A 25,688-nucleotide genomic window follows, 5' to 3' on the forward strand; every position below is an offset into this window, starting at 1 on the left:
TATATTAAGTTTGTTTGAATATCTGCATTAAATAAGTATGCGAAAATAAGAAGACAATGCGGTTATATAATTTATTAGTAAAAAAGAATTTAAGAAGTTGTTATATTATAAATTTTAACTTTTAATTATAAGAAAAAGTGTTAAACAACTTTGTTTATCTATTTTGTTTTACTATTAAGTAATTAATTAAAATATTTATTAGAAATGACTAGATGGCGTTATTTTTAAATATATAAGTTTGTTATACTTAAATTTTAACATGTTTGAATTTGATAAAAATCTTTACAATTTTACTTTAATTATTTTATTCTACATTTTAAATTTAATAAATTATGTAAACACTCTACAAATATACTTCTATTAATGTTTGGTTATTATAACTTTATAAGTCAGCAATTATTTAACAAACTTTTTAATTTTTAAATCTGTCATTAAAAAATAAACTTGTTTTTAGCCCTGGTTTAGATAAAAGTAGTATACAGTATAAACTGTTTCTGTGAAAATTTAAAAATTTTGTTGAACAACTGTGTTTCTTAAAGTTAAATTAACCTTATACTTTAAATAATTTTTTCATATATTATATATATTATTACGTGTTCAAGTACAAGTTGTTTCACTGTCTTTTAAAACAGAACAGCTCTTAAGTTTGTTTACTAAAATAGGTAAGAAATAAGTTTATTATATTTTTGTTTAAACAAATAAAGTCTTTTCTCAAGGATAACATTACATTAAACAAGAATGGCAGCTACAAACGCCGTATATTAAGTACACTCAGGATATCTCTTAATGTTTTCTTAATTTGTAAAACATTTTGGATAACTCAAGATCAAGACACTAATGCATAGTTAAACAACTTGATAGTGTTTATGTGAGTAAATTTTATTTACTAAATTACTTACTTTTATATATACAGTTGCAAAAGAAGTTTTTGAGCATCTTATAGTTCGAACTATTTAAAAAAAAACATAATGTAAAGCTTGTTATAACAAAAACTAAAGTTCGTGGTTTTTTAAAGCATTTGTAACATTTAATTTGTTTTTAATTTACTTCGTACTAGGTACAAAATTCTAGTATAGTCGTCTATGTAGCTTGAAATTTAACATTTAAACTGAGATTTCGTATTTACAAACAGTTTAGAAATAAAACCTAAGAAACTCTTATATTAAATCTGAAGTCATCAATAAACTTTAAAAAAATTTAATCGAAATTTCGCTGTAAAAGTTCATTAATGTTTTAGACAACTTGTATTGTTTATATAAGCTTCGATAAATAGTGAAAAATTTTTGGATTTCTATTTAAGTTTAAATAAAAGTAAAACACAGTGCAAAAAAATAATTTACCTTTTGATGAAATAAAAATGCAAACTAAGTCCAAGAAGCAATATTTAAAACAACTTTTCTATAAAAAAGTAGCAAGTAGTAAAAATTATTCAGATGTAGATGCTTAATGTAACTTATCTGTAACATCAAAATATCTTTTAAGTGACGCTTTTTATTGTTAGCAAGGTTTATTTTAAATAACTTTAATTTTTTAAAAACTTATTCTATTTATTCATCATTTTACACATAGCAGTTTATTTTGGTGCAGGTTTTTTACTTTCCAGAATCTAATAATCATGGTTATGTGGTTGTGGAACAAAAACTTTTATAGCATAAAAAAGAAAAACACTTCTAGTTTTACATTTAGAAGTTTTCTTAATCATTTACTATAAAAGATCTAAAACTGACTAACAAACTACTACACTGACTAAAAACTGATTTTTCTGTAGTACCAAAGCTTTAGTAAATAAAGAATTTCAACAACAAAAAGTTGTAATTACTTGAATTAGTAGCTTAAGTTTTTTTTTTCGATTGTTTTAAAACTATATTATAAAATTGATTAACAACATTAGCTATTAAAGTTCTTCTCTAATTTTTGATTTTAGAATTAAAACATACAATATCTAAAGTACAAAAAACATTTGAAACATTCTTGATTGTTTAATTTATTATTTTAACTTTAAACAGAAGATATTAAAATACAAATTTACACAGTTTCCAGCATTCTGATTTCATATTTGACACTTGTTTCCTTTTTTATTCTGTTTAACATATTAGATTTTTTCGGCTTTGAATTTGAAACACTAACCTGCTTTTTATCTCGTGTGATGAACACAAAGAAATATGCAGTTAAAAAGACAAAAACGCTTTTTGAAATCCAACCGACAGCTTCAGAATAATAATTTTCAGTTTTTTGTTGCTTTGTGACCGTATAGCTTGCACAAGAGTCAAAGATAAACCCCATCAAAATTGATAAGAACCAAAAATCCGATCCGAAAAGCTTTTCTGACGTTTTCACTGCTTTGCAGCAGCAATGCATCATTGTCCAGCACAAAACAGCAGCCGAAAATTGGAACGCCACCATGCAAGTAAGCTCTTTGTGAACGCAACCCAAAATTTCGTCGAACGTCCATTCTTGTCTCGGTTTCATTGGACGCACGTCCATAGCAGCGAGCTTGAATCCTACTTGAAATAAAATCGTAAACGCAACCAGCAGTATAGATATGAGTGGAATCCTGAACCAAGTATGTTGCATGTGTTTGTTCCGGACGGTCTTGTTCTTCACTACAAAACTTTTTGATCTTTTTGAAATTTTTGAATGAACAGTATGAATTGTGTTCCGATTTTTCTGAAAGTTCAAAATCTTCTGAGGTTTATGATCCATTTGAATTTGTAATAGTATGTGCCAACTGTAAGTATTATTAGTTTGTTAGAGCCTTTAATTTCTAAAATTTAGTTTTTTGAAAAATTGAAATAAACAATCTAAAATTAACTTATAGAGTTTTGTTAAATGTATGTTCTCTATGACAAATATTTTCACTTCTTGTATATGATTAACTTAATTGTAAATATTAACTTGAAAATTTAAAGGAGTTTTTATTTTAGTCAACTTAAACTAGAAACAAGAGTCTTTTTATTAAACTTATACAGCTATTTGAAAATTTAAAAAAACTTTTTTTCTTATTTAGATATGTCAATTCAGTTGATTTATAATAAACTTTTTGTTGTGTAACAACTATATATTTCGTAACAAGCTTGTTTTAAGATGTAAGCTAATTGGCGGCTAGATTTATTTTTAAGTCATATGGTATAAGCTTTTAATCGTAAGACTTTTTTTTATACTTAAAGCTGTAAATTATAATAACTTTAATTGATAATTTGTTTTAAAGTGTAAAAGTTTTATAAGAGCTTGTTATTGTACAATAAAATTATTAAAACATAGCTTCATATATTAAACATTTTCTTTTCATTTTTTAACTGTTATTTTATTTATGCATTTTGGAATGATTTTGTTTTAAGTTAAATAAGCATTAAATTTAGTTGTAGTAAAAGCGAAAACAATTTTTACAACTACTAAAATTAATTTTTTCATTGCTGTTCTTTGAAAGACAACAATATAAGTAATTAAAGTCAAGTTGATTCAACAGCACATAAGTGTTTAAATGTTATTAAAAGCATATAACCGAGTGTAGACACAAACTTAATGGTTTACATTTAATGCTGATTAGTTTTACAGTTACCAGTTTGAGAACTTAAACTTTAAGAACCCTTTGAAAAATTTATAAAGATAAATATAATATTTAAAAGTGATTAACGAAAAAAAACTAAAACATAGATACAGAAAAAAAATTATAATAAAGGTTTTAAGACATGTTTATGAACATGATTTTTATAGTTTTATATAGAAAATGTTATAGTTGGTAGACAAAACATGCATAGTGGTAAAAAAACAATAAACAACATTTAAGTTAATTGTAGATAAGTTTTTCATTTTAAAATCTTACTAAATTAATCAAACTGATACATACCAGCAATGTAAATAACTATATGTATATCTAACACTTTTCAAAACAGCAACGGGTTTGATATAGAATATAATGTTAAGTATTTTTATTAACAACTGACTTAGTGTTTTATTTTTATTGTAGTAAGTTGACATTTAAATATATAGTTTGATATAACAATAATAAAAAAAACTAAGCATCGTTTAAATAACTTATAAAAAAGCATTTATAAAAATATCTATAAGAGATGTTATAATTAAGTTGAAATATTGATAAAATACATAAAGTACAAACAACAAAAAATACCGTTTATATATTAGTTTAAATTGTTTTATTAATATTATTTTTATTTGTCAGATAGTATAAAAAGCTTTTTCTTTTTACTTGACTGCTTGTTGTCCGTTTTAAATTAAAATATGTTCTGAGGTTACATTTTATTTACAACGTACTTTGTTGAACTTGTCCAAAAAAACTTAATATTTTTTTCTTAAGTTCTACTTAACTGATAACTAGTTGTAAACAACACTTAAAAATGTTATTTTTTCAAAATTTAAATTTATAATTTATCAACACTCAACAAAACCTTTAAGTATAATCAATCTAACTGTATTAAAATTTAAGTGTGTTAGATTGAAAACTAAAAGGTAACTTTTAATTTCAACTATTTTTGAAAATAATTTTGTTTATATTTCCTCCAGTGGGACAAACATAAGCAAGTTAATTAAAAAGTTTTTATTTAGTTACTTATTTTTGTGATACGTAAATATTTATTTTTGTGTTTTTTATTTTCGGTATTTTAGATTATAATAATAATTTTATTGTTTAATCAATTTATCTTTTCTAAAATTGATCTATTTTGTATTAATATATAGGCCGCTTCTCTAGTTAGTTTGAAAAATAAAATAGATTGTAATTAAGGTGTCGAAATTGTTCGACCTAAAATATCAAGACCATGTTCTATTGTAAAATTATTCTGAAATAAGAAGTTTTTTGCATTAACTGGTTTTTAATTTGATAAAATTTTAAATTAACTTAAAATTAAATCAAAAATTTAATTGATCTAGTTTAGTCCGAGTGGATACACTTTTCATATTTAGTATTTAGTGTTTCAAATTTTGACTTCAATAAGTTTACAAGTATTTTGTCAGATTTGTAAAGTAAGTAATCATTAATAATTGAAGCATAATACTTTCTACTGTAATGTATTTATAGTGGTATTGGTTAAATATGCTTAATAAAGACACTAATGTGCTAAAGACTATTTAAAAATTAGGAAAAAATTAATTCTTTTTTGAAAGTATCTTTCTTAAATAACTTTGGTTAGTGCTTATATCCAAAAATTAAAGAATATAATTTTTTAAAGTGTAATTATAGTGTTATTAGAATTTAATGTGTAATTTTTCATACATTTGGATTGTTTATACTTAAAGGTTTTGTTTAGTTTTGTTGACTGTGAATAGTTTATAAATCTACATATAGTATTTTTAGAAAACAAATTGACAATTGTTCTTTACAAAAATACATCAAGTTTCGGCCGGATAAGATAAATCGCTGTTTAAACTTTATTTTTTGTTTTAAAAATCCAAAACTATTTTTTACATATTTTTTAATTTTTACATCGTTAGTATTCAAAAACAGTTTATACTTAAGTTATCGTTTTCTTTTAATTATTAATATATTATGGCAAGTTTGTTCATTTTATAATATTTTGAGATGGGTAAGTTTAGCATGAAGATATTTTTCACGAGTCGTCAGTTTTGCAAGGAGGGTGAACTTTACACGGAATAAATCTTTCACGAGTGACAGTATTGCAATCTAGTCAATTTTGCACTAGTAGACATTATAGCATGGATGCACGAAAAGTTATTTTTGCACAGCTGACTTTTTTAATTCACCGCTGCAATCGTAAATTGCACTCACCGGCAAAATGAACCTTTACTGACCGAGGATGAGGGTTTGGGGCGACAATGATAGAAAAAAGAGAAACAGTTGAAATTATAGAAACAAATATAATATTTAAAACGTTTATAAGTGATAATCATATTCAACTTATCGAAAATTAAATAGATATTTGCAACAAACCGAAATAATTAACACTATTGTTAGTGCTTGTTTTAAATGTACAAGTTTTAAACATAACAACTTTAAAGTGGCGAACTAAACTTAAAAATAAAGTTTAACTGTTATTTAATGTATTGTTTGTATTTTGCCAACGGGTAGGCTTTTATTGTTTATGCGCAGATCTAACTACTGTAAATACAGAAACTACAATTTAAATTTAGCAATTAGAACGAAGTCAATTCTTCACGACATCATTTTTGCATAAATTTTATTTCGACTTTTTGTATCTTTATTTCAAAAACAAAGTCTTAAATCTTTTATTTTTAGTAATCATTTAAAAACCTTTTATAAAGGTTTTTTTTAAATTACATTAGTGTTTTAGTTAAATAATAAATCTATTCATAGTAGTTAAATCCGTACAAAAGTAACCTGTTAACAATGCTAGTTGTTGAATGCAGTTTCCATTAGTGCAGTTTTAAATCTCTTCATAGAAACAAAGGTAGAAAAATTAAGCATTGTTAACGTAAAAATAACATAAAGTTTGTACCAAATATTTAAAAGAAGTTTTTTTTTGCGTTTTAAGCATATTTAGCATAGAAAATTACTATTACATGTCCAATGCTATACTTTAAATATTGATTTCAACATTAAATGTTTTACTTAATTGTTTAAACTTTACAACAGCAAAATAAAGCATTTAAATGAATAACGAATATTTTTACATGTTATTCTAAACTTGTTCAACAACCATTTCAATATGCCAAGTTGGGCAAAAATTTTTACACAGAGACCAAGCCTTATTTATATTTTATGTAATATACACTTTACTAATTTAGGTTCAACTTTAGATCCATTAGCTTTATATAATTTTCAAAGGTAAGTTAGTTTATTTATATACTTGTTATATTTAATAAAGTGTAAATTCCAAGTAAAACATATTTAACAAAATATATTTGACAGTTGTCCAATAAGCTGATGTCTAAAATATTGTTAGATGTTGTCACAGTAGTTTGAAAGTTCTAGAAATATATTTTGACCTAAAAACTGTATAAACAATAAAAAAATAATCTTTAAATGAAACCATACGAATGTTTTTAGATATTATAATGTTTTTCAGGCTAAAAAAAGTGAAATAAAACAAGCGTTTACTAAAACTAGCATATTAAAAGGTTAGACCAGTATTAAAACTATTTTTTAATAGAAAACCAAAATCTTATTTAGTTGGGCTATTAAAGAGTTACAATTTATAAATGACTTGAATGACTTGATGATATTAGTTTACCACTTTTTGATTGACATAATTAATAACTTTTATTAAACTAGTTTTAAAGTTATACAAAAAATATTACTTAGTATATTTTTTGTTAATAATAAATAATAAACTAGTATCGTTCTTAAAAATCAAATAAGCTAAAATATTTATTTATTATCAATTATTTAATATATACTAATTAAGTTTATATTTATTCTAAACATAAATAAAATAAAACAAATAATTCAGTAAATTTCATTTATTGTACAAACATATGTTTCTGTGTGTTAACGAATTAATACACTTCAACTGGGTTTTTAATGGAAAGAATAACTCTTTTGAATAGTTATTTATCCTAAACCTAATTATCGAACTTTTTACAACTCTAAAGTATAGCTTATTCTGCAAGAATTTTATCTTTATATCTTTCATTTTAAAATCTTTTCGTGTTGATAAGTTTTATAATATAAAGATTTTGTTTGTTGCTTACTTAAATGAGTCAGAGATAAGTTTTAAAAAAGTTGTTGCAAATATAAACTCAGGATAACTCTTGATGTTTTTTTTTCTTTTAATATTTAAGGTAACTCAAGACACCATTGCCTAATTAGCATTATTTTTAAAATTAAGGCTAATTACAATTTTTATAAAAAAAACCGGGCAATTTTAAGATGTTTTAAAGTTTCACAACTGTTTTTTAGATATTAAATAAGAATTTTTGAACTAGTAACATTACTTTGTTTTCACTTATTTTGTTTTATACAACCAACTATATTGAATGATTTGATAACAAAAGGTAATTCTATTTTCTTTTATCCCTATGGCTATATCTTTACTGTAACAAATTATCACAACATAAGTTTAATAAACATCTTTTACATGTTTTTTAAATTTTTTAAATATTATGTTTTTCGCATAAGTTTGTAAAAATAGAAATATTTTTAGGGCATTAAAAAATCAGGATACGACAGGCTAGTTTTAGTTTTACAAAGTATAGTTTTTTAGTCTTTTAGGACAGTTTTAAAACTTAGAGAGGCAACCATCTTTTAAATTTATGCTGAACATATTTTTAATTCCACAGGGGGGGGGGGGGGCAAATAACCTGAAGTTTAAAAAATTAAGTAAAAATGCAAGTGAAAATATTAATAAAAAAAAAGCCTAAAAATAAGAAAACACTAATGGCATAACCTGGAATTTATTAAGAAGATTTAGATTGTACTTTGAAAAAGCCTGTAATTTTGAACAAAAATCATTAAAAATCCTGGAATTTTCAATAATGTTATATGTTAATTAGTAAAACTTAAATTTAAAACGAAATGTTTACCATATATATAGAAAAAATGTCATCATTACAAACAATTTTTACTAAAAAAACACAACTACAGTACACTACCGCTTAAGTACGCAAATTGAACCCGACCAAAAAGTGCGTACTTAGCACGGGTAGTGCGTACTTTTTGACGATATAGTATAATATGAAATTTAGTAGTTTGTTTTCTTTCTTACAACTAGCCACCAAATAATTAAGCCAAATAAACAAGTCATTTATTTTAAATAACATTTAAAACATAATTCTAATTTGCAAATTTTTTTAATAGATTTTAAAATGATTTATTTTTTCTATAAAAAGCTTCTACATAATTAATACATACATTGAATATAGAAAGTCAATGTCAGTCAATGATTAAAAAAAAATATTAAGCTACATTTTGTTTTGTTAGAGGCAAAGTACCAAACTACTTTGTGTTTACCAAACATTTTCAAAACATCAATGTATGTACATTTAAATTAAATTATGACTTAACTATTTTGTATATGTAGGTTTTTTTTAAGTTTGTCATCTAGATTTATTTATTTAATAGCATTACAGCTCAAATATCATTATTCTTTTTACTTTTCTGCAACCACTACATAAGTATTTAGTTTGTTAACATTTAATGACAGAACTGTCACAATCTCAGGCCACTTGGCCTACTCAGGATTACTCACCCTAGTATAAAAGTTGTGAAAGTATCAGGCTAACTCAGCAGGTTGGCCATTCTACCTGGAAACATAAAATAATCTGGAAAAACTTGATGATTGAAAATTTAGGCAAAAAAACTGGAATTTCTTGAAGTTCTAGTATAACATCCTTTACTTTGTCTTTCTGGATAAGTGCGTACTTAAGGCGTGATGCGTACCAAAAAAAGTGCGTACTTAAGCGGTAGTATACTGTAATGTATCTTTACACTATCTTATAAATAATGTATTTTTATTTAGCGCAGTGTTAATTATTATATTAAACGTAGTTTTAAACTAAAAATAGATCCAAAAACATGTACTTTTAAAAATCGTCAAGAATTTCAGAAAACCTGGAAAAATTTCTTAAAAAAAAATTAGCAACCCTGACCTAAAGTTTTAAAAAATTTTTATATCAGTGTGACTATTTTTCAGAAAGGTTTTAATCATTTATAAAAATAATCTAAAATTAAGGAGCTAAAAAAAACTTAGGAATTTTAAAATATTTTTTGTTTACAGTGAAATTAAATAATAATAATAATAATTTTTCACTGAATAAAAGTTAATTAATGTTGTAAATTTATTCCTAATCAAAAAGGTTGTATAATATAAACTTAGTATGCATTTATGCAAAAAATATTCTAGTAGTATCTTTAATATCGTTTAAAAAATAGGTAACATAAATTTTTAGTATTTTTCGATGATGGTTCACAAAAAATATATTTATAATAGTTTTATTGATTTTTATTATAAGAAAACTTGTTTTGTAATCGTTTTGAATATTGTGAGGTTTTTGAGTATAAATTTGGTACACATTAAGGGTTGCCACACTTTCGAGACACTCAGATCATTTTAATTTGTTATTCAAAATCAGGCTGATTAAAAGAGTTTATTTCTTTAAAAAAATCTTAGAAAATTTTTAACTAGATTTAGAATGAGATTTAGTTATTTTAGTTTCAATTTTTTTACTTCAAACATAACAAGTCATGTAAAACAATTTGATTTTTGTTAATATTTAAAACTTGAATTTAACTTTTATTAAAAATAAGAAAAAGTCAGGATGAATTAAGACAGTATAAGTTAACTCAGGACAGTTTTTTTTTTCACATTGAGAAAAAAAAAATTCTAATACTTATGTATATGTCATTAAAAAATATACAATATACCTTAGGTTAGATAATTTTTTTTAATTTTGATTGAATTAGGTAGATTAATCTTTCTTATCTAGTTATCAAGTCTTTTAGCTATTAAACTACCACTTTTAGGTATTTAATCTTTATTAACTATAACTATTATTTAATTTATTTCTATTCATTAGACCAGGGTTTCCAAAAATTTTTTCAGATTGCCCCCTCTGAAGAAATAAAAAAGGCTATTGCCCCTTCAACAAGATCACCATTCAAAATACCTAAGACTTTTTTTTTTGCTCTTCATCTGCAACTTAAAAATACCTCTAGTGTAAATTTCAAAATTTTAAAATCGCCCACCGCCCTTTCGCCCCTTTACTAATTTTCGCCCCCCCCCAACTTAGGGGGCGATTTGTAAACGCTGAATTAGACTTATAAAATAGCTTATTAACACAGGCTAGCTTAATGTAAATCAGGGTAAAACTATGTTACTTAGGCCTGCTTCTTTTATTAATATAGTTGGAAATCTTAGCTTACTAATTAATGTATAGTTTTATAGTCGATCAATTTAATAAAGTTAATAAAATAATATAATGCTGAAATTAAATCAGAAAAAGAGTGGAATTAACAAATGAAAAAGTATCTAGTATACTAAAAAATTATAAAAACCTGGGATTTTGATTAATTTTTTTATTACATTGGAAATTATTTCTTTTTAACTTTTTATACTATATAAAATTAAAAGAACAACCATGTTATTATGAAAAGTATTCTTTAAGTTTACCAAAAAGTTATTAAGTACTTTTGTTAATTACGACCATTATTCAATTTACTTTTGATGCAAATTTGGAATTATTTGGAGTAAAAATATGTTTTATTTACATTGTAATACATTTAAGGATTTACGTCAATGTTATTAACTAAATTAAATGCTTTTGAAAATATTAACACTTGCTAAAAAAATTAATGTTAATCTTATAGTTCGAATTAGTAAGTAAAAGTTTTATCCAAAACCAACGACTAAATAAAAATAAAGATAATTATCGTTATAAAGTGTTTTGATATTTAGTTTAATTTTCTTTTAGGTCATACAAAGTACAAAATTAAAATTAGCCATATAACTAGCTTGAGTTTAACATTTTAAGTAAGAATTCTAATAGATAGACTTTACAACGTTATCTTTCCTAGTGTTCAGTTAAAACGTTTAGACAATAACATTGTGTTATTTAAAAAAAAATATTTGTATTAAACAAGTTATACTAAATAATGGTATTATACTTATAAATAAAACATGGTTACAACCATCAAAAAAATCAGTTTTAGTCTTATGCAAACATTTCTAAGAGATCTTTCGTTTATTTAAAAACAAACATTTTCGATTCCTATTCAAATAGAATTTTTTTTTCTAAAATTCAATCATGTCGGGTCTTGAAAACTAAAAGAGGCAGACTACCTTCATCCCTTTTAAATGTAAAATGGTATTATAATTGTTTAATTTGTAAGTTTGTCCTCCATGAAACTTAAAACATTTAGGATCCGGATCCAGCCGGATCTTAAATTCGATAAAAGACTTGAAACTGAACCCGACCGGAACCTAAGTAGTGGTTCCGGTAGATCACTAGTTTTTTAATTGAATCTGTTTACAATTTTTTTGTTATGTTGTACTTTTGTACTTACTGAATTATATACATTAAATATTGAGCTTCTATTTATTTAGGGATTATTTTGATATCAAAAATAGAACCAATAGTTCTGCTAATTAGTTGTTAACATATGTGTATACACAGACAATTTTTAAAAGAAATCTTTTAGGTATATATGCTTGACAAAGCATTGTTTTATGAAACAATGAATGTATAAAGCTGTGTATAAGTCATTAAAATCTAACAAGTTTCATGTTACAACTAAAATATTTAGTATAGTAATACATATCATGGTCGATTAGCTAAAAATGCTTAGCACGTATAAACGTACTTAGTCAAAAAAAGCTCAACATGTGTCGTGTACTTATATGTTTTTGACACTTAAGTAAACTTTAAATAAATGTTTTTAGATCATTTAAACTCACAGTATGGTAGTCGTTTTAAATACAACTATTAATATTATGTATAATGTTTTGAAAAACTTCTGTTTTACAATAAAATATTATATAGTTATTATATAGTTTTCATAGTATATAACAGAGAGCAAAGCATATGAGTAATTGTTTTAGTGTTAAACTACAACAGTCATTTAATACAACAAAATCTCACACAGATACTAATTAGATCTTAAAATGCCTAGCCCTAACCAGAAAAATAATTTGGACCAAAAAGAAGAATCTGGTGGTTTTAAAGATCTTACAGAAGATTTAAGTAAAGCTGGAGAATCTCTAGTGAATACAAGCAGTCAGTCTAGTACAGAAAAGAAGTTGCTAATAAAGAAACAGGTTTTCACTAAAACTAAACTACTTTTTAAGATTCTGTTTAAAGCAGTGTTTTCTAAGCATTGCTTCAATACTTTAAACTTTGCTTCGTTTTAACTATTTAATCATAGGCAATCAAACGTTTTCCAGAACAACATTGTAACCAAAAAAAATAGGCAGCTAAAGATCCTAAAAACAAGTTCAATTATATTTTTTTTTCGCTATGCTTGAGGTTACGTGTTCTTAACTCAAAAATATCTCATTTCAGTAGATTTGTTTAGACTCATTTTCAGGACTCACCGAGTAAGAACTCACTCGGAACTGGTTATAGCCCACCAAGAACTCCACCCAGAAGAATAGAACCAATTGATATGGATAATAAACAAAACAAACATAAGTACAAGCACTCGTTGGCAAAAAAAATGCAAACTACAAACATGTATACAGGCAAAAAGCAGTAGACGCAACACTAATATCATCATGATAAACTAATACAACGTTTGTTTCAGTATCAAAATAACTTATATTTTTAAGATTGTAATGTAGTTTTACTTTTATATATATAATAATTAAGCTAGTATTAATCGCTAAAGGTCAAACTCAGTTTAATTACATAAAAGTACAAATAGTCACATACAATTTTTATGTAATATTTTTAATATCAGATATCTCAAGTTAACAAAAAGTGAATATTAGCTGGTTTAGTCAAACTTTAGCTAAGTGTTGAGTTAAAAATAAATAGAAAAATCAAAAGCAGTGTAAATGAATCTTTTATGAATTTCATTGAAATTTATTTGAGTTGTTGTAATAAAAAATCAGCTTTAACGCTAGTGTTTTGCAAAGATAAAAATAGACCAAATCATTTAGATCAACATAAGTTGCATATTTAGTTATTCTAGAATTTTAACCTTTGTTTTGATTTAGATCTTATTGTGAAATATTTCAAAACTTACTGACACTATAAAAATGAAATAAGGTTTGATCACAACGATTCAATCATCAGCCAATTAGCCTTCAGTAAACTAAGACTGGTTTAGTCTTTTTAGTACTCAATAAATTAGTTACAACCGAAAACTTACATTCATTAACTTACGAACTGCTTATCATGATAAAACAATAAGTAACCATTTGCTTGTCTTGATCAGTGCAGCATTATCTTTTGCCAATGATGAACCCCGTTAAATTGATGACTGCAAGTTTTTCCGTTTGTGCGGACTGATGAGTCCTTAAAAGGACAAAACCAGTTTCAGTCTACCGAAGGGTTGTGGACTGATGATAAAATTATTCTGATCTTAATCGTTTGTTAGCTTAAGCTTGTCTCACGGCATACGAAATTTCAGGCTTACGCTATGTAGGCTTTCGCGATAATTTCCTTTAGATCTAAAATAAAACATTATTATCTATATAACCTTCACAAAAAATTGAATTATAAAAAAATTGTTGTTTATATGTTGTAGCTAAAAGCTTAAACGTTTAATTCCCTAACTTATAACATTTGTACAGGTTCAATTTAGAGTCTATACGCATTAAAGATGAAATGAAATTTGGAAAAGAATGTGTGATATGTGAGTGTAAGGGGATCATTTGAATTTTAGAATTAGTTTTAAGTTATTCGTTGTAAAAAATAAAAAAAAAACAATAAAAAGTGATCGTAATTTATTTTTTAGATTTTAAGGATAAAATTAAGTCAATTGACAAATAAATATAACGTACTAAAAATACTCTAAAAGACATTTCAATAGCAGTAAAGTATAACTTTTACAACAAGATATAGTAAAATAAGTATTAAATTTTTAACAAGGTGCATGAAAAAGTTTTAAATAAATTTATTTATTGTCTTAGATTTAGGGTGATAACATGTGGTTTGTTATAAAATTTTTCATGCTTATTCAAGTAAAAAAATGTTAATAATTTTTTTTAGTTTAAAAATAGAATAAAAAAATATGCTAACTTGTGAAAACTAAATAAGACGTTGTGAAGGTTTTGCAAAGACTTTGTTATAATTTGTCTTCAAATAACAAAAACTATTCCTTAGATAGAACTTATTAATATACGGTAGTGTGCTAAAGTCAAGCTATAATTCCAGCTAATTTATCTTAAAAAGCTACAAACACTCCACTAAAAAATTTGCTTACTCTTGTTTTAAAGTATACACTTATTAAAAGATTACACACTTGATTAATAAGTAACTGCTTAAAAAGTTGGTCAAAGATATTTTATTGTAAAAGTTTCGTTTATCGAGTAACCAACAAAGTAGATTGACTTTTGAAAAACAAAAAAGCGCTAAGTGGTGACTTTTAGTTCTAAAAACTGGTGTACGAAAATTTCTTTTGGTTACCAATTCACACAACTCAGATACATTTTTATGTGTTTCCACGATAGTTTAAAATAGTATATCAATAAACTATCAAGAATTCAAAAGTATTCGTCTTTAATCTTTTTTAGGTGCTTTCATGACTTATTTTAACCTTTTTTGTATTGGATACAAAACTGGGATTTTAAATTTTTAAATAAGTTTTAACTAACAATTGTTATCAAATTAAAAACAGAAAAATATATTCGGTAAGCGGCCAGTAGCCAGCCAAACTAGATTAAATTTAAGTTGTATTTATTAATCTTTGTTGTTTGTAAAATAAACTCTGTACTACGAAGTTAAATTTACTTAACTGTTTAGTTTTATTTGAAAGTAGTTTAAGATTAAAATTTTTACAAAAAAATAAATATTATGTAGTAAAAATATAAAATCTCAATTCAGAGTTTTCTAATAACAAAGCCCGCAAATGAAACCTTTTACAGATTTTATCGTTCATTCACTAGTTAAGTAAGTTATTTAATAATTATTTACTTATTGTAAGTAGAAAGTAAAGCTTAAAAGATGTTTAGTAATTTGGTTATAATCAACTAATATATTTTATCTTATACGTTAAGTTAAGTAGATGTAGTATATTAATTAGTTTTAGATTAACTAAAACGTTCTTTATCGATAAAAACTTTAAGAGAATCATTTTTAATTTTTGTTATGTTTAAAGAAAACAACGATAAGCTTCGACTTAACTTCAAAGTATTAGGTTAAAAAGAATTATAAAAAAATATTCAACTAAATAACTAAAAACTAAGTGCTCATAAAATATAACTTTTTGTTTTTTTCATCTTTATTGTTTATACAAAAACATTTTAATTAGTCTGGTCAATTTAGTTAATCAGAGTTTGACAAAACATTTATAATATATTATTTCAAATACGCAATATAAAACAGAGCCCAAAAGTTGTGTACTTAACCGAATATAAGTCCTCAAAAAACACTAGCAAAAAATTTCCAACTTTATAAGTTGATTAGAAAGGCTATTTTATAACGTGATTAACATAAAAAAATGAAACTTCGCAGTTACATTAGTTATATTAAAACTACTTTTAATGTCCTGGACAAGACATTGAAGGTATCTGTGGTGTGCGACTTGATAACCGTAAGGTTTTTCGTGCATCGGGTCCTAGGACCAAATATTTTAAGGTTTTTTTTTATAGTTCAAAATACTGTTTAATCAATGATCTACACGGTATTTTTTTATTAATCATTTGATAATATGGTTTGTTACTGATTACCTTTAGTATACGTTAACAAACTAACTATTAAAGAGTTTGTAGTATTATATCTCTATAAAGATTTAAACATGTTTAAAATGTAATAGTTAGTAACAAGTTTTATCTTTTTATGCTTATGTTTTCAAGTGTTTTAACTATTTTTTATAACTTTTACAACTCAGTTAATAAGTTATCAAAAAACAGTATATTAATAGTTTATAATTACTTGTTCACAAAACAAATACTTAAATATAAAACACATAATTACAATCCTAAAATTTCTAAACATTATATTACCTTTTAGAAGAAAATTCAAGCTTTAGTTGAAGCTTATTAAAAAAAATTCTAAAGTAGACTTAAAATAACGAATTAAAAACACTAAATACCAGTCAAACTTTATTGTTTTCCAAATAAATAAAGAATGATTTTTCAAAAATAAAAATCATTAAGTTTAAATAGTTTAATTCTGAGTACTTTAAAAAAAATACTTTCTTACTTATTTTAACCATGTATCGTTCCATTAATTTATCAACCTATCGACTTTTTCCCTAAAATATTAATTTTATCTTTAAACTACATTAAATAAAAAGTTAATCAAGTGTTACACGAGTAATAAAATCAAGATGTTTTATTGACATTATTGGTTTAAAATGAAACAGAACATATTTTTGTTCACTAAACAGTTTCTAAAACTCTGTTCTCTTTTTTTATTCTTCGTTCTTCACTAACTTTGTTTAAATTTGTTTTTCTACATTTAACAACTTTTTTTGTATATATTACGGGTTCGTACGTAATAAAAACTAATATAATTGTACCGGCGTAGATAATTCCAAGCGATGCCATATAAATGAAGCAAGTGTCTGAAACAGCCAAACCAAGAAAAACATTAATCGCTACACTAAAATAATGAGAAGTCAGATAAAATATAGTAACCATTAGAACGTTGATGAAGCAGAACCATGATCCAAACTTGAACGTTATTTTTTCTTTTGAAGAGAAACCAATGACCCAGTTGATAAACGCGACACCATACAATTGCGAAAATGAAACAGCTATAACAAACATCAGGATTGATAAAAACTGTCTATTAGTATAGTGGAGCGCATCAAACAGTGTCCACTCCTCTGACTGATTTGGCAATCGCTCAACACACAGTATTATTCCAACGGCAAAAGCCATAACACTGGTCAGTAGCATGCTCGTCACAATCGCCGCTAAGTGCAATGTTGTTTTCCAAGATACCTTTGTTGTCCTCTTCTCAACACTTTGTTTTGTGTTTTGCTTTTTCAGATTTCTTTCAGCCATTTTTAAATGATTAACTATGTGATTTATGTGAACTGTAAAAATCTTGTTGTTTTAAATAAAAATTAGTTAAAAAAAAAACATTAAAGTTTTATAAATAGTAAATTGTTGAAGAGTATTACCAAACTCACTTAAAACTAGCTAAACAGCAACAGTTTTTTAATTATAGAAAACTTTGAGTTTATAAGAGGTTTTAAGAAAAAGTAAAACATAACTTATTAATTAGTTAACAATTGATTATGGATACTAAAATTAAGTTTAAGATATTTTAAAAACGAGAAGTTCAAAAGTATAAGCTAATTGAAGAAACATATACTTTTACAATTGTTTTAAATGTAATTGTCCAATTAGGCTATGTTTTGTAATATACTTTGTAAAAAGATTTTTTCTGTTTTATAACACTTTATACTTTTTTCTATATACACATCTCGAAATATGCCAGCAGTTTTATTCATTTACAACTGCACAAAAATTTGTTATTAGATATTTATGACAAGTCTATTTATAACCGAATCCTTGGCAGTTGTGTAACAAGATAATTTATTTCGTAAATTTTAAACATGGCTTTAGTCATATATAAAGATTTATTTTAAGTTTCTTTATAAATTGATAACTTATTAAATGTGTTGTGAAATACTATATTTCATAATTAAAATGAAATATAAGCATGGCTTAAAGTGTTGACTATTTTTTAGATTATTTTTATTTTTGTGAATAAATTTCGTTACTTGCACTATCGTTCTAATGAAAATAATTAAAAACTAACAAGTTTTATAAAAATTTATTTGGTTAGTGAATATTCTGATTTTTTATAAAAAAGGTGCAAAAGCATAACATATTGAAAGGTTTACGTTTCACTTCAGGTTTTTTTTGAACAAAAACAAAAAGAAAATATGCATGTAAAAACAAAGTTATTTTCGAAAGTCAAAAAAAAATTAAACATATTGTGCTTTTAAACCTTACTTTGGTTCAAGTTTAAGAAAAATTACTAACAATTTCTACTAGTTTGATTCAAAAGTAGATAATATTTTGGAATACGTTTTTTTTTTTCAGCTAAACCATTTTAACTGAATTTGTTTTACTAGATATTCATTTACATATGATTGAAAATTTTTTACTTTTTTTTGAAACAAATTAGTTACTAGTTTCGAATAGAATTTTGTATTTAATTTATTATAAGTTTTAGTTAAACATTTTAACATTACTTTAAAGTGCAACATTTTTACATTGTCATGTAACCCATAAACAGGAGTAAGATATAAGAATTAGATAATTTTTTTATTTTTTCTTAAATAATTCGTTTAATACACTTCACAACTATAACTATTAATTGCTAAAAAGGTTACCTGCTCTCGTGAATTAATCTTTTAAGTCTTTTATGTTTTAAAAATCAAAATATTAGTTTGAAGATAAATGCTGTTGTAAGATTCGGTTTTCTTATTTAAAAGAGTTAAACATTTTTGATTGTATAACAGTATTTGTTTTCCAGTCACGAGTTTAGAAAACAATGAAAAGTAAAAAGTAAAAGGAATTGTTAAACCTTGAGTAGTCATTATAAAGTTTTAATTGTATCCTAAAACCCGAGTAATGTTTAAATTTTTGTTAAAAAAAAAAAGATTTGGGCAACATACAGCTAATAGACAAAATTAAGTTAAGATATTTTTTTTTAATATCATTTTACTAATTGTCAAAAATTAGTTTTAGCGGTAAGTTATAATTTTAATTTGAACTGTACTTAACTATAGAGTTTTTTAAAATACTAATTTCCTATAAGATTAAAGAAAAATTCACTATCTTAGTTAAACTTAAAAAATCATGCGCACACGAACACTGAATTTTATGAGTTACTTAGTAGCTTATAAAAGTAACATTATGACTTTTGTGTCTTACATAAGCTAGAAGTTATAGTATTAGGTTAAACTTTAAAAGAAGTTATTTATAAGGTTGAAGTTAACTGTTTTATTTTTAGCTCTTATTATGACATTAATAAAAATTTATCAAGATATAAAAATATTTAGGTTTTTGAATATTTCTTACAAATATCGAGCTAGTATTATAAAAAGATGTATTTAGGTTAATATAAAAACTAGATAAACTTTTATGTTGTTAATTTAAGATTGCTATAAATCAGCCGATAGTTTACTTAAAATTCTTTCCATTTAAGTAAAAGCTTTAACTTAAAATACTAATTTTAATGTTTTATCTTTGTTCAACTCGTATAGAATAAAGTTTTTAAGAAACGTTTATAATCTTGAAACTTAAGTGTTAATTTTTTTAATTAACAGTACTTATCAACTTAAACATAATTTCTATGTAACCAACTAAACAAGTATAGTTTGTATACATTTTTTAACCCTAAACATACATATTATAAATTTTGATAAAGAAATTCATTTTCTACAGTTTTAAGGTTTAAACAATTTTATGAAATACATAACTTTTTTAAAATTTAGTATAATTTCTTTTTAATGTACTATAAGTATATTAAACGTTTTTAGGTGTTTCAAAGTAACTCTCATTTCTTGGGTAGTAAAAATATATTTTTTAATACATTGGTGAGCACATATTTAGTAATTATTAACTAAATACGAAAAAAATTAATAATGTCTAAAAGGTTTAAATTTTTTTGTATTTTGTTGATGTTTTAATTATTGTATTAAATTTTAGTTTTTTTTTCTCTGAATGCTATTTAAAACTATAATTTACAAAATCTTAATCAATTAAACACTTTAAATTAGCTGAAACATTTTGATATTACTTAAAATAGTTTTCAAGCCAAATGTAAAAACTTTTTTATATTCTTATTCAGAATAAACAAATTAGTTTAAAAACAGTTCTACGTAATTTTTAGCAAAATGATGACAAAGATAAAAGTTGAACATAATTTTAAAATTTGTTTATTTGCCTTTATTTAAATAAATGATCTGTTGTAGTTTATATAATTACGTTTCTCTGTTTTCATAAACAAATTAATGATATCATTTTTTAGATTAGAATAAATTCTGAGCATACAAAATAAAAGTCTTTATTGAAACTGAATGTATAATAATTATGTTAAAATAATCAAAACTTTATCAAAAAAAGTTAAAAAACTTATAATTTCAAAAAGTTTCTTTTGTGCTAAAAAAAAATTAAAAGTAAAATGTATAGCTTTAAAACTAAAAAAAAAATTAGAAAAACTAAGTTTTGTCTTATAAAAAACTTTTGATTTATATTATCTGTAATTTATAATCTACAGTGATAGCGATATATATTGGTGGCTACAAGTTTATCCTGGTCACAGTAAATAACTATGTAATATGTTAAACTTACTCAAACTTTAGACCGTGCTTTAAACATTGCTATGTTACGAAATTTAGCATCATGCTACTAAATTGACAATATAAAGTTATAAGTAGACAGCCTTAAAAAAAATACACAAACTACTGCAGTAACAAATAACTAGGATTACGACCCGATTTGTAAAAGTAAATTCAGAACACAGATTAGAGTGTTAAAAAAATGAGAAAATCTTTTTTAAAGGTATGACACAAAAAAATTTCAATTAAACAAACTAAAGTTTCATATATTATTAATAAAACATTTTGTAGTTCACACAAATGTTTTTTTCGTTTTACTCAAATTAAATTGAAGTTCATAAATTCAATTGTTAACTAGTTTTGAAAATAAAAGTTTAAGAACAGCTATAAAAATTTGTTTAACAAACTAATATAAAATACATTTTTTAACCTTCTTTTTAGTAAGTATAGTAGTAACGCGTTTTAATAGTCTTCTTTATTCAAAAAATATATTATATGAGTTTTTTATCTCTTAGATTAAATACTACTTTTAAAAATGTAATATTTACTACGTTTATAAACGTATTTTTGAGGTATAAAATAGATAAAAAAATTGTTCAAAAAGCTGAAAATGAAAATACAAAACAAATTGTTACTAAGAAGTATAAAGTCGCTTGCAAAGCAAAATTACACGATTTTGCGTTCGTAAGTGTTTTGCTCATCTCTTGGGCCATTATCTTTGTTGGCTCCTTGCTAATTCGTGAATAGCTGGTACTAGAACCGCAAGAAGAAAAGTAAACGTTTTTTGACACGTTGACTTACATTTTCAATGAGATCACATGTCTGACGTTGTTCATGGTAGCAGCTTTGTTTCTTTATTTGTTTATTCAGTTTTCTTCGTGAGAAGAAGTAATTTTGAAACTGAATTCTGCTGTTTCACTTTTATGATAGTTTTCAGCAGTTTTTATAAAATTTCAGAAAGAGTTAGTCCAGCGATCATTAATTGGTATGGTTTTGTTCTTAATGATCCTTATTTCATTTATAAAATTATGCTTCGAGTTTTTATTTACTTAAGAGCTTTTATAAAAATGTTTTTCTTTATCACATCTGAACCAGAGAAGAAAGCAAAAGTAGTGTTTAAATGTACAAAGCTAAACTTAATTAGAATCAACAAAGAAGAAACTAACAAAAAAGAAAGCAACACATTTGAAATTGTCTTGTTAATTGTAGTATATTCTACTTCATTTGAGCTTTAAACATTTCTAGTTAATAAAATATATTTTAGTCTTTATTACGCACCTAACATTTAGTTTATAAGTTAATATTTTTGTAGTTTTATATAAATAGAGTTGTGCAAATTAAATATTCTATTTACGATCCGGTTCCGGTGACAGAAAAATTGTGACCTCTTCAAGTAACATAAAATAGTAAATTGTTTACTGGCGATACTTGCAACTGCAACGTACGAATTAGGAAGGAGCTATCAAAGATATCGGCCCAGAGATGAGCAATTTACTATTTTATGTTACTTAAAGGGGTCGCATTTTTTTGTCACTGAAACCGAGTTTTAAATAAAAATATTAATTTGCACATTTCTATTTAAATGAGCTCTATACATTCCAGTAAATTGAGCAATCTTTTTAGTTAAGACAAATACTTATAGTTTTATGTATAAACTGTTGTTTTGTCTATATATAGTAATGTAGTTTTTGTATAATAAGTGATAAATGAACTTTGATAAATTAATGGATGATGGTATAGATTTAATTGTAAAATAAGTTTATCTTTTGCTAAGAAAATTCATTAAAAATATTTTTTGAATCAGCTTTACTTTTACAAATAAAAATTAAACAAACTAAACGGTTTTTTTGTAATTTTACACTGACAAAAAAACTGTGCTTGACAAAAACCGTCAGTTTTAAATCTAAATATGAGAACTTTTTTTATAAAGTTTAAGTGATAATGAAAGTTTTATTTTACTTTCTATAAATAATTATATAAATTTTTATTGAAGGATTAATTTGGCCCCAGAATCGGAAGTACAAAGGAACCTTTCGGTTATCAAGTTGTGATTCACTTGGGTATCTTTTAATGTCGAGAACAGGTCTAAATTGAACGAAGAGAAAATAGCACGAGGTTACTAAATTGTACGAGGGGACTAAATTGCACGAGAACAAAATTGCAAGAGAGAACAAAATTCCACAAAGTCAAATTTGCACGAGGGCACAAAACTGCACGAGAGAACAAAATTGCACGAAGACGCTTTTGCACCAATGGTCAATTTTGCACGAGAGTAAAATATGACAGAAAGAAAATTAAAATAAAGAATAAACGAAAAAAGAAAAAAAAGAAAAAAAAAAAGATTTAAAATAAAAGCTACCGAGCGTTAGGGGTAACAGTGATAAAAACAGAAAATTAAATAAAAATTATTAAAAAAATATAAATATAAATAAAAATTACCAACCGAGGGTAAGAATTAGGGGTAACAACGATAGAAAAAAAAAATAAATTAAATTAATTAATAAAATTTAACCCTTGCAAAATTTTCTTCGTGCAAAAGTATGTTCGGGTATTTTTGTGCACTCGTGCAATTTTGTACGCTCGTGAAATTTAGACAGCTACCCTTTAATGTCATTAATGAGAACATTGTTATATAATTCTTTGTCAGAGTTTAGTAGATATTGTTCGCATAAAATCTTTAATTTTATTTTCCATTCATTAAAATTAAAGATTTTATTAATTTTAATGAATGGAAATCCAGTTATCAAATCATTGCAAGGATTTGAAACTTTAAAACTTTAACCGTAAGTTTTAAATCTAAGAAGATAATTGTTAATAAGGTGTTTTAAAAATAAATTAGTAAAGACATTTTGTAATTAGTACTTAATGTTACTTAATATTAGAGATTTGTATAAAATTACTTTACGACAATTACAAAACTAAAATACTTAAGATTAAAACATATATCTTACTTATCAATTATAAATAACTACTTAAACTACTTTAAGAAAAAAAAAACCTTAAAACATAATATTATATTTTAAAGCCTTCGAAGAAATTAATGACTTAAGTAGCACAGAGTTTTATCAATTACACTGATTTTATTACTAACTTAAGAACCTTGATTATAAACGATAAAAAGTTTTTACTAACCAGACTATTGTTTTAGTATTTTTTTAATCTTTGAATATAGACTAGTAATGATGGTAAAGATTATAAATAAAAATATTTTTTTTACTTTTTTTCAATGAACAATCTTCAGCAAAACAAATCATTTTAATATTTGAATAACCTACAACTGATTTATTTTATGTTATTTTTTGAAATAACGAGTAGTATATTAACTATTTTATAACGACATGAGCCTAAACTATGAAAATATTCAATAAACACTTTAAATTTTACCAATATTATTTGCATCTGGTGTAAATGTCAACATTAATGTGAGATGTCAAAGTAGTATTTTATAATAAAATAAACTTATAAAAATACTGCAATTTTTTTAATATTTTACTGTTTTTCAAAAATACTATGCATCAGTATATACATTACAATAACTATTAAAAAAAAGGACTTGAATAAATTAAATATTAAATACTTATAAAGTTTTTAGTGCTACGTAAACTCTAAGCTTAAAATAGCACCTGTTTTTTCTGTTTTGCGTAGAGAAAACAACTTTTAAATATTATCTGATTTTGAATAAAACTCTTTTTTTAAAACGACTTTTCAAAAAGTATTTTTAAAGATAATGAAAACAAAAATTTTGAACTTTTTGATAAAGACTGTCTTAAAACGCAAACATTTTTTGTAAGTAATTATGAAATAATAAATCTATCAATGATTTAAAAGAGAAAATTACCAGAACATCAGATAAAATTACTTCGTTTTTTATTTAAATTACTATTTATTGTTCAGTGTTTCCAATATCACTAATCGTTAATTGTTCTCTAGTTACATTTTCTGTACCAAAACCATAAAAAGTTCATATGTAACACAAATACACAAAAAATAGCGTACAAGACCTTTTAAATTACAGACTAATTTCTTTAAAAATTAGCTTTTGCAGAATCTTTAAATATATTATTCCTAGAAAAATACTTGATCATCTTGTTTTAAATAACATTATTTCACCTAATTAATTTAGCTTTCTTCCTAACCGAACATCCTGTATTAAATTATAAGATTACCTACTTTATTGGTTAGTGTCTATTTTAAGCAATAAGTCTATTAAGGTAATCTACAAAGATTATGAAAAAACTTTTTATTCTGTCTCCTATATTAAATTAACTAAAACGTTATCGCATTACAAAATTCATAGCAGTCTAATTAGTTGGATCAAAGAGTTTCTAAACGATAGAACTTAAAAACTAGTGATTAATAACACATTTTCAGAGTATTTACCTATTTTTAGTGGAGTTCCTCAAAGAGGGGTTATTGGCCCACTACTATTTACTGTTTAAACAAATAGAATAGCTTCAGAAGTTGATGCAATCAGCAACATTAACCTTTTCGCAGATAATACGAAACATTTAGCCAATCGAACACAACTTGACAGAATTCCTTAGATAAATTTTACATTTGGCTAAAAGAATGAAAATTAACTTTAGATTTTAGTAAATGTCAAGTTCTAAATATTTAAAAGAACACTACTGTCTCTACTTTTGACTTTACAACAGACAATACAAACTTATCTTCAATTAAAGTGTTTATATATCTTGGAATTTTTGTCACTGAAAGTTCAAAATAAAATCACGATATTAGTCACCTTTACCGAATTGCATCAACTACATTTTTTTAAGTTTTAAAAAGCTTTCAGTATACGGACTTGAATATCCTTAAAAAGTTGTTTCTCATATAAATTCGTCCT

This window comes from Thalia democratica, chromosome 1 (genome assembly GCF_965202585.1).
Source record: "Thalia democratica chromosome 1, ktThaDemo2.hap1.1, whole genome shotgun sequence".
NCBI classification, from domain to species: Eukaryota; Metazoa; Chordata; class Thaliacea; order Salpida; family Salpidae; genus Thalia; species Thalia democratica.